The sequence below is a fragment of the Benincasa hispida genome, chromosome 2 (genome assembly GCF_009727055.1).
Source record: "Benincasa hispida cultivar B227 chromosome 2, ASM972705v1, whole genome shotgun sequence".
NCBI lineage: Eukaryota > Viridiplantae > Streptophyta > Magnoliopsida > Cucurbitales > Cucurbitaceae > Benincasa > Benincasa hispida.
In genome coordinates, this window is record NC_052350.1 from 23,200,956 (window position 1) to 23,211,264 (window position 10,309).

Consider the following 10,309-nt stretch of genomic DNA (forward strand, 5'->3'; position numbering starts at 1 on the left):
ACCTGATCCCCCCGGGTTGCGTGGGAGTTCTGTTGAACTCATAGAGCCCCTTGCGGTCTATTCTTTAGCTCACTTGCAATCTGGCCCATCTATAATTCTAGGTTGCAGATGGACGAAGCCAGACTTTGAAGCACAGTTTCGTTTTTCTCTATATACTATTTCAATAGGCTTTCCAGGGAGGAGGATTATAGTGGTTGTGAGCTACTGGCTTGATTGCTTGTCTGACCGTTATTACGCAGGAAGAATCCAGGTGGCCCTTCTTTCTGCGCCACAGGTTGGAAATTCTGGTGTTGATTCTTCTATGCAAAATTGGGGTGGTTTCTCAACCCGGGGTTGTAGGTATTAGCAAATGGATTATTTTTCTCAAAGTAAATAGACTAGGATTCTGTGGGCATTCTTACATTGCTTGCTCATCACCACAAGTCGCACACCTTGCGGTGTTTTGACTAATTGCGTTTACTTGCCCATTTTGCGGTGTTGGGTTACTAATCGCAATTCCCTGAATTAAGTTCATCATTGCGGTCATCTGATTCTGTAGTGAAGTAATAGCATCATTACTTATGTCGTTATCCTTGATTCTCAGTCTCTGATCACTCTCTCTCCAATTCTCGTGGTTCTTAGAGATGCGATCCAGGATGTTCTTAGCCTTGTCATATGTTTCGTTAAGCAGACCACCAGCGGCTATCGCTTTGGCAGCGGTCTGCGAAGCATGATTTAAACCATGATAAAAGATTTCCATCTGAAGGCATTCTGGCAATCCATTGTGTGTACAGTCCCTGATCAACCTCTTAAACCTCGCCCAGGCATCGCTGAACGATTCATCCATATCTTGTTCAAAATTAGTTATGAGTTTCCTTCGTCTAGCATTCTCAGTAGGTGGAAAATATTTCTTCATAAATTTCTCTACGACTTGTTCCCATGAAGTAATCTCTCCCGGCTCGAGGGAATACGCCCATTTTCTTGCCTGATCACATAGAGAAAATGGAAACAAAGTTAGTCAAACTTCTTCGGTAGAGATGTTCGGGAACAAAAAAGTATTGCAGATTTCTAGAAAGCTATAGAGGTGGGCATGCGGGTCCATGCCACGTCGTCCTTCGAATTGTCCTGCAGTCTGGATCATCTGCAGCATCATTGGTTTCATTTCGAATCAGCTTCCGTCGAGGGCAGGCCTAATGATTCCTAGAGAGAAATCATAGAGGTTTAGCGATGCATAGTCCCTAATGGGCCTATTGCGATCGTTTGCCAACAGGATTGTCACCATGACTTTGTTTTCGTTTGATGCTCCGTTTCCAGGCTGCTCCACCATATCTTCTTTATCTGACCGTTGTTGTTGGCGGTCTCTTAATCTTCGTCTGAACGTCCTCTCAATCTCTGGGTCGTAATTCGCCAGAGATTGAGAGTCTACAAAGAAATCAAAAAAATTACCGTTAGCACACTATTTTGCCGAAGTCCCCGGCAACGGTGCAAAAAACTTGATGTGTTGTTTTATGATGTGAAATTATGGAGGAAATGCAGTGATGGAATTGCGTTGAGCAATCAAGTTTTCTCAGTGGAATCCAAGTGTAAACTCCACTGAGTTTCCTGGTAAGTCCAGGGTCGAAATCAGGGACTTGGAAAACAATATGCGGTGGTAATTTCTCGGAAGACTTTGCGGTAACCAGTAACTCAAATAGTTGTTTGGTTTTGTTAATTGCGGCAATTAAAAAAAAACAAATGCGGCGGATTTGAGAAAAGTTTGATTATGTGATAGATGCACTGAGTATGCGGATGAACGGGTTGAGAAGGTCTTTAGCTAGCATTACTTGGGAATGTATCAGACTATGCGATCATGCTACACCCATGCACAGCAAGCCATTTTCCAATGCGAATACGGTGCTCCTAAGTCTAGGACGCATGTGTTGAATGAAAAAGTGTCCATAGAACTTATTCCTAAGTCTCTACTTTTTTCCTATGCGATAATGCAAGATGCACAAAGGAAAGGTGACCGTACACAATCATATCCTATCTCTAGGATACATGCGATGTGTTATTAGCAAATAGTGCTTATTCCTAAGCTCCTATCTCTTGATTATGCGTTCTAATCTGACTCTCCCGAGCTTAGATTCTAACCTACTTTTCCAAGCCTAGATCCTATCCTTAAACTACCCTCCCGAGTATCTCTAATGGACGAATGAAGCATACATAATACAAGATAATCGCATAGAATGAAGATCCCTAGTTATGCTAGCTTGCTTCTCAACCCATTCAACAGATTTAGCTACTCATGCGTGATAAACAGAGAGCGAATAGATATGGAGAAGTAAATTTGATTTCTATAAAAGAGTTCGTATACACAATAACAATAGAAGATAAAGGTAGAGAACCTGGTAGCAATCCTTTGCTGCCTAAGGCTTTAACACTAGCAACTCTATTCGGTTTAAAAGATATTCCTACTTCCGCAGGAGTTGGCCCTTTCTCTGGTCTTGAAGCTTCTGGCATTCTCCCAAGCTCACCGGAACGATCTATCGGCACAACTTCCTTCTCTCGCTTTCACCTTAAAATAAAAGAAAATCTAAGAACGAGGCTAAACTATCCAAGGAAAAATTCTCTAACTCTTCGAACTTCTTTTCTAAAGGCTGCTTTTGGTATTTATAGAGCTTCTAGGGTGAAAGGTGGCTTCTCTCTTATGATTGGACAGATGGGATAGCTTTAATTCTCTGACTGATAAGCTGAACATTTGTCACCGAAAAGCTGAATGTACTTGTTATTGTTAGCGACTGTCAACTTAATTCGGATTCGACCGTCATCAGCTTTCTGTCCCATCGTGATTAATTATGTCTTTCACCCAGATGTGCCCACCAAGTTGCGCCCGTTCTATGTGGAAATCCTTCTTAAGCAGATGTTGACAAACACAAATCACCGCAAAGCCTTGTGGTAATGCTGCGCTCGTCCATTGATTTCTTGTGATTGCTCTTTCCGCCTTGTATCAACGCATATTCTGCATAAAAATACAAAAATCAATTGTTTCTATGTGATGAACGCATGCGACCGCAATGTTATGAATTTAATGTTTTTTGGACGCAATTTAACATATTTTATCAACGCAATCCAACATTGTTAAAGAACTTAGCACTGTAATAACGTGCATTTCTACCCATTATCAACATGTCGTCTCAACTGTTGTAGTGGGTGGCCTCTGGTTGACTTTATAGAATAGGTTTAACATTTTGAATGATGTATATGTTGTTCCCAAGTTAAAGAGGAAATTATTTAAAGTTTTATGCATAACTATTATTGTTTGATTGTAAATGTGTATGTTCTGTCACAATGGCGTTTGGAACGATTTTGCTTCCGCTCATTGGCTCTCTTTGAAAAGAGTTCCTTCACACTGATCCTTTTCGAAGGGAGTAAGTGGTCACGCATGTAATCCACTAGTATAATCCTTCTGTGATTGGAAAAGCTCTTTGTTTATATTCGTTATTCGACATGATCACTCTTTTGTTATATCTATGTAGGTTATGGTCGAAAGTCGAAAAACCACTTGTAAGAGGAAAGTGTTGACAAGTACACACTTTGGCCCCACCAAAGAAGAAAATAATGAAACACAAGGAAATTAAGGTACGACTTCCTTTGGATAGACCAACGATTAAGTACCCCTTCCCTGGAGTACCTACGACACTATTTAAAGCAACGGTCCAATACAACTTAGAACATAAGGTTCCACCTGCTGCCTTTACAAAAATGATGAATTGGATTGTCGATAAGAATACAGACCATGAGTTCAAGAAAATGCATTTAGGTCGTTGTCCAAGTCATTTTTTCAAGAATTGACAGAACCAAGTTCGTGGGTTGAGTGCAAGGTAAGATCCTTTTTTAACAATTGGATAAAATGAAATCCTAAGTGCTAACTTATACCTTACTTTGGATGCAGACTATAATATTTTGTTTCGGTTCATAAAAGTTAAATTTTACAGTTGACCAAACATGTGCATGAACAAGTTCACTATCCTTCCAACTAGAATAACAGTAACTATTTATTGCACTTGTTAATATGACTATGTTGGTTGTTTACTTGCTGCTAATGTTGAATTAGTTGTATAGAGTTACCTTAATGCTCAAGATGGGGTATATAAATGGATTAAGAACAAGTCAACATTACACGGTGTCAATGTATGGGGGAAAGAAGACACGTATAAGGATTACATCATGGATAAATTTGACGTCAACTAGGCAGATGTTGATTTTGTGTATACGACAACGAATCAGTGAACATTTGATGCTGGTTGCAATGGACATTAATTGATATCGGTTGTTCATGTTCGATTCATTCCCATCCAATACGCCAAAGAAGAAGCTGAAGTCTTGGCTTGAGCCATTGACTTACACTCCACCATCTCTCCTTCACTATTGTGATTTGAAACTTTTGAAGCCGAACCTAGATATTTCCCGTTGGAAAATATCTCGACCTATTACAATGAACATACAACACAGGACTCTTGATTGTGGCATATTTTCAATGAAATGTTTAGAACATTTAGTGATGGGTGGTGATCCTTCTGTAATCACTCAGAAAAAAATGAATGATTATAGGATGTAGTTAACATGTCAGTTGTGGGCAAACACTCCATATTTTTTATGTATATAAAATCTCAGTGTAATTTTACATGGGATGTAGATATAAATTGGAATCTCAGTGTAATTTCTCTAACATCTCATATACAGATAGTGAGACTCAGAGAGAGCGAGACAGTAGAGAGGGTTATTGAAGAGAGTGAGACATTAACAGAATGAGTCATAAAAAGAGATAGGATATGTTAACTAATGTTACTAGAGAGAGTGAGACTTAGCGATAGCGAGACTCAGAGGGAGTGATACATTAGTAGAACGAGTAATAAAGAGATAGCATATGTTAAGTAACGTTACTAGCGAGAGCGAGAATCAGAGGGAGGGAGACATTAACATAACAAGTCATAATGAGATAGCATATGCCAAGTAACGTTACTAGAGAGATTGAGACTTAGTGAGAGCGAGACATAGAGGGAGAGAGACATTAATAGAACGAGTTATCATGAGATTGTGTATGCTAAGTAACATTACTAGAGAGAGCAAAACACAGAGGGAGCGAAACATTAACAAAATGAGTCATAATGAGATAACAGATGCTAAGTAACATTACTAGAAAAAGCGAGACTTAGCGAGAGCGAGACACAAAGGGAGCAAGACATTAACAGAATGAGTCATAATGAGATAGCGGATGAAAAATGGCATACAATTTAAAAAATTTGTGTGTAAATAGAGTATACATTAAGGATTGAAAGTGGCACATACAATTTAAACACTTTAGACAGTGGACATTTGTTTGTACATAGAGCATACATTGAGGAGGAAAAGTGGCACATAGAAAATTAATCTTGACCAACATTTGAATCATTTCCACTATGTTTAGTATGTCGCACGGTCGTGAGCGGTTCACTGTAGTTTTGTCAATTATGCCCATAATTCCCACATCTACCACATTTTACTTGTCTACAATGTTCTCCTCTAAATGGTATTCTTTGTACTCTTCATCGTCCGATCTATGCCACTCTTCTTGGAGGAAGAATATTACTTTCCATATATCTGGGAGGTCTCTTCCATTCAAAAATGTGGCCGAGCGGATTTACAGGCTCTGCATAAGCAGACATGAGGAGTCAACGCTATAAAATCGACTGCAAAGACTTTGGATGGATATTTCATTCTCGGACAGCAATAATTGCATGCGAACATGGGATACCAAGTAAGTTAAATTCTTTACATGTGCATTCCTTCGTATGATGATTCACAATACCATCCAATTGATTGTCTCGCACATGAACCCTATAACAATCAATCGACTCAACTCAATATCATCAGCCCTTATCATACTCACTTGCTAATCGTTTTTCACATTACCCCGAGTGTAACTTCATTTGAGATGTCCAATAATTCCTACCTTCACAAAACCACGATTGAATGAGGCCTCTAACATGTTCCAACAAGCACATTATAAGCAACAATCGATATTCTTTAGTTAAGGAATTGAAACACTTTGCATTATTCGATGTCATATTGTCGTATCTTCATTCTATTTGGTAAACACATGCCCACCTTTCAAGACTGATATCCTCCAAATATTTCGTTACAACACCATCTCTAAAACTACAAAGTTGGTTCCAGTGTGATTGGAACTCCAACATGCAAAATGTCGTGGTTGCATCCTTGAACATCCTAACAACTGTACTGTCCTTAAAGTTTGAAATGATATTATTTTCTATGTGGTACATTCACAATCCATGAAATGTTGTGGGGAAAACTGCATGAATGAAATTGCCGATAGATACCACCTGATCTGACACAAACACCAAATTAGGGGATTTTCTAATGACACACTTCAAATTTGACATAAACCATTTCCATGCTTGATCTATTTCATTATCCACTATGGCATATTTTAGTGGGTATACTTGGTTGCTACAATCCATGGAAATGCCGACCAACATGGTCCCTTTGTATTTTCCTTTCAAATGCAGCCCATCAACAATTATCACAGACTAACAACTTGCAAACCTGTAATACAAGGCCCTAATGCCATAAACATATACTTGAAATGTACATCATCTTCAAGTTCGATTTCAAAAATTGTACCTGGATTCTCCATTTTTAATGCTTCCCTGTAAGCATGTTAAATGACGTACGACTCTTCTAGAGTACCTCTAATGAGAGCATAGGTGGTTTCCCTTGCATGCCACACTTTTTCATAACTTATGTTTACATCATACTCTTTCCTCATATCCTCTTGGATGTCACGAGGTTTATAAACATGTCCTATGCCTATAAACTTGTCTTTGATTAGTTGGCCAACTATCACAGTCGTTGCTTGTCTATGGTCATGATTCAGAATTCCAATAGAACATATGTGCATCCACATATACTTTGTGATCTTGAGTATAGTGCACCCTGATATTTTCACTGCACGAAGACTCTACTTACAACTTTCCCCAATACACTTGACAGTGAACAAAGACTTATTTGACTTCCTTACCTTATATTCAAAATTATGGTTTATGGACAGAGTAGATAGTCTCATTTTCAAATCACTTTTACTAAAAAAAAATTGACCAACTTCAACATCTGTCCTAGATGAAAAGGTAACAGATAGAGATGTCCACGGGGTGAGGTGGGGTTGGGGATGCCATTTCCCATCCCCATCCCCGCTCCCCATTTCATTCCCCATCCCTGTGAAATTCCCCACGAAGATCGGGACGAGGATTCCCCGTGGGGAATTCGCGAGGATCGGGTTCCCCGCGATGAATTTTTCCTCGTTACCTTTTTTTTCTTTTTTTTTTTTAAAAAAGCCAACTAATTTAAATCATCAATGTGAGAAAATTTTAATTAAATAATTAATTTTATCATTGAATTATTTATTATGGTTAGTTTTATATGACAATTTGAATTTAAAGATAAATTACTAAAATTTTGGCCTAAAAAAGCTAATTAATTTTTTTTAGTAGAAAAAAATAAATATAAATCAAATTATTCACATATATAACATAAATTTAAACATTCAATTTAAACATATTCATTATCTTTCCCAATAAATAATCAAATTTGAAATTTAAATGTAATATTTATATAATAATAATAATGATAACATAACATTAGATAACTATACTAAATAAATATGTAAAAGCTAATCGGGACGGGGATGGGGAATAGGGTGAGGACGGGGAATGCATTCCCCGTTCCCGTCCCCGTTTAGCTCACGGAAAATTTTTTTCCCTCACTCCCTCCCCCATTCCTCGCCTCGTTCGGGGCAGGGCCCCGTGGGACCCCGTCCTCGTGGGAAAATTGGACATCTCTAGTGCCAGATATAATCAATTCTCCTTTACTATATGAAGACCTGGATTGTGGAACCACTGAAGCCACTAAGGTCCACGCACCTCTATAGGACCATAATTCATAGAATCCAATCATGTTAATCTTTCATTACCAGGTACGAAAGGATCACGCTTTATTGGAGGACCATGATCCATAGAATTCAATCCCACTGATCTCTCATTACCATCTATGAAAGGATCATGCTCTTTTGAAGGACCACAATCCTTTGAATTTAATATTGTTGATCTCTCATTACCAAGAACTGGTGGGTTATTCTAAGTTTCTCTTTCCAAGTCCCATGGATTAATGCAGTCATTGTCTATTGATAATGTTGATGGTTGAGTGTTCATAGACAATGGAATATTATCCCCTTCTCGATTAAACTCATATGATTCCTTGTGTCGTCTATCTACACTCGCATAATCATCATAACTCATATTCACATTTTTGTAATGGTTTGATTTTAGGGTTATAGATAGTTGAACTCTAGAAAGATCTTCTCGGAAAAGAAGGAAGCAAACATCACCATCATTCCATATGTACTGTGAAGGGCTTATATTTAACTCTCATGATAACATCAAACTTTGAAGAACTTACATTTGTAACCCTATAAATGTTAGCTTTAAGTTCTTCATACTTCTGTGTAATAGGCACAATGATTCCTGTCGGCTCGCCTCCAACATACAGACTTTGATTCTCATCCCAATCACTTCCGTATCGAATGAGTAGACATTTTTTTGTCATCCTACAAAGCAAGAGAACATTTGTCATTAAGTTGTAAAGCAGATGAATACCAATCCAATTCAATTATGCTCTTGCTCTCTCACGCTCTCGCTCTCTCTCGATGTCACTGTAAACCCTTGGCAATGATCTCTCGCTCTCGCTCTCCCACTCCTTTCGTTATGCTATTACATACCTTTTTTGACAAATCACACAACTCCAACGAAACCATGTTTTAGAAAAATTCCTTCTAGTCTGAAAAACCCCGTTCTGGAAAACCTTGTTCAATAAAACTCCATTTAACAAAATAATGTTGAAGTGAACCCCGTTCAACAAAAGCAAAGTTGAAATGAAGTTTAGATTTTAAAGAATTCACCAATGTATATTTAGGGTATTAACGATTTGAGGTTTCAAACAGATTATTTCGTGAAAATTGTCAAATCATTCATATACGGACAAGAAATTACATCACGAAGAAAGAGCGAGAACGAGAGAGAGTGAGTGAAGCGAGAGTGAGACCATATCGTGAGTCAGCAATTCTCGTAATTAGATATGGCGATAACATCATCAGAGGATCGTTTGACATTTTTTTTTAAAAAAATGGTTATTTGGCATTTTAGGCCTAAATATTGGATGATCAGTACAAATTTCCCAACAGTCTTCCTCTCGGCATTATTAGCGATTCATTGATCGAGACTTCTTTTTGATTTGGTAATTTTCAGGATTGATCTTTATTCTTATGTGTGAAAGGAGTGTGCATGCGCGCTCTGACTCTCAATCTTCTTTTATTCTCTTAGTCCCATTCTTGTATTTTACAGATGATGAAGTTGTTTCCTAGGCGATACCGGTGCCATCGCTTCCACTGAGATTGAAGGTGTTCCGACGAAAATCGAAAGCGGGAAAGTAAGGTAAGAGATGATTCAAAATCAAATTTGAAAACTGCTGCCATTCAAAATTCGTACACTGGACACTTCTGTTTTGACACTTTTTTTCATGCCAGTAAAGCGCGTTCTTGATATGATTTCGTTTTTTAGATTTCTGCCTACAATTTGTTGTTTTGAAATACGTGTAGATATAGATCGCCTTGGTGGCTGTGTATTTTGGATCTATTCTTGTGAAGTGTTTGGGGAACAAGTTCAACTAAGAAATTTTTCATGATAAGTTGATTGGAATCTCCAAAGTAAAAAATAGCCTAATTAGATAATGAAAACGAATTATACTATATAATTAACCTGCAAAGATTCTATAGAGATTGTACCTTTTTTTTTCTAGGGAACACAAAATCTTCTTTAAAACCACAAACAAAAGTTGGGTTGACTCACAGTTTAAGCCTAATAATATTATTAGAAGGGTGTTTGCATTAATGTCCGTTGAAGTGGGGCATCTGGTTCTTATCTATTTTTATATATAAGAATGATTTGATGCTTAAAGGACCATAAATTATTGAGCTGAAAGTTGAGTTTATCTCCTGAGGAATTTGCTATTCACACAGATTCTGAATCTTAATCAATACCCCAAAAATCCCCCCAATTCTCTTTCATAATCTTTTCCCCTGTTTAACCGTCTGGTTAAATCTGAAAGAGCTCTTTATGCTGACCTAAGTTCAAGCTTATGGTTTTCATTTCAATTTGATTCTGTGTTATAAAGCAACCACTGACATTCCATGGAGGACCAACCAAACACAGTATTCGGATATGTTTGTTCCCCTTTTGAG

The 10,309-nt window shown here is 37.9% G+C and overlaps 1 non-coding gene across 1 annotated transcript; it reads left to right on the top strand.

Moving 5' to 3' along the window:
* The first annotated feature begins 755 nt into the window (after positions 1–755).
* On the top strand, positions 756–862 carry LOC120072383. Its single transcript, XR_005480445.1, has one exon. It is a non-coding gene; the product is annotated as a small nucleolar RNA R71 (small nucleolar RNA).
* Positions 863–10,309: the final 9,447 nt, after the last annotated feature.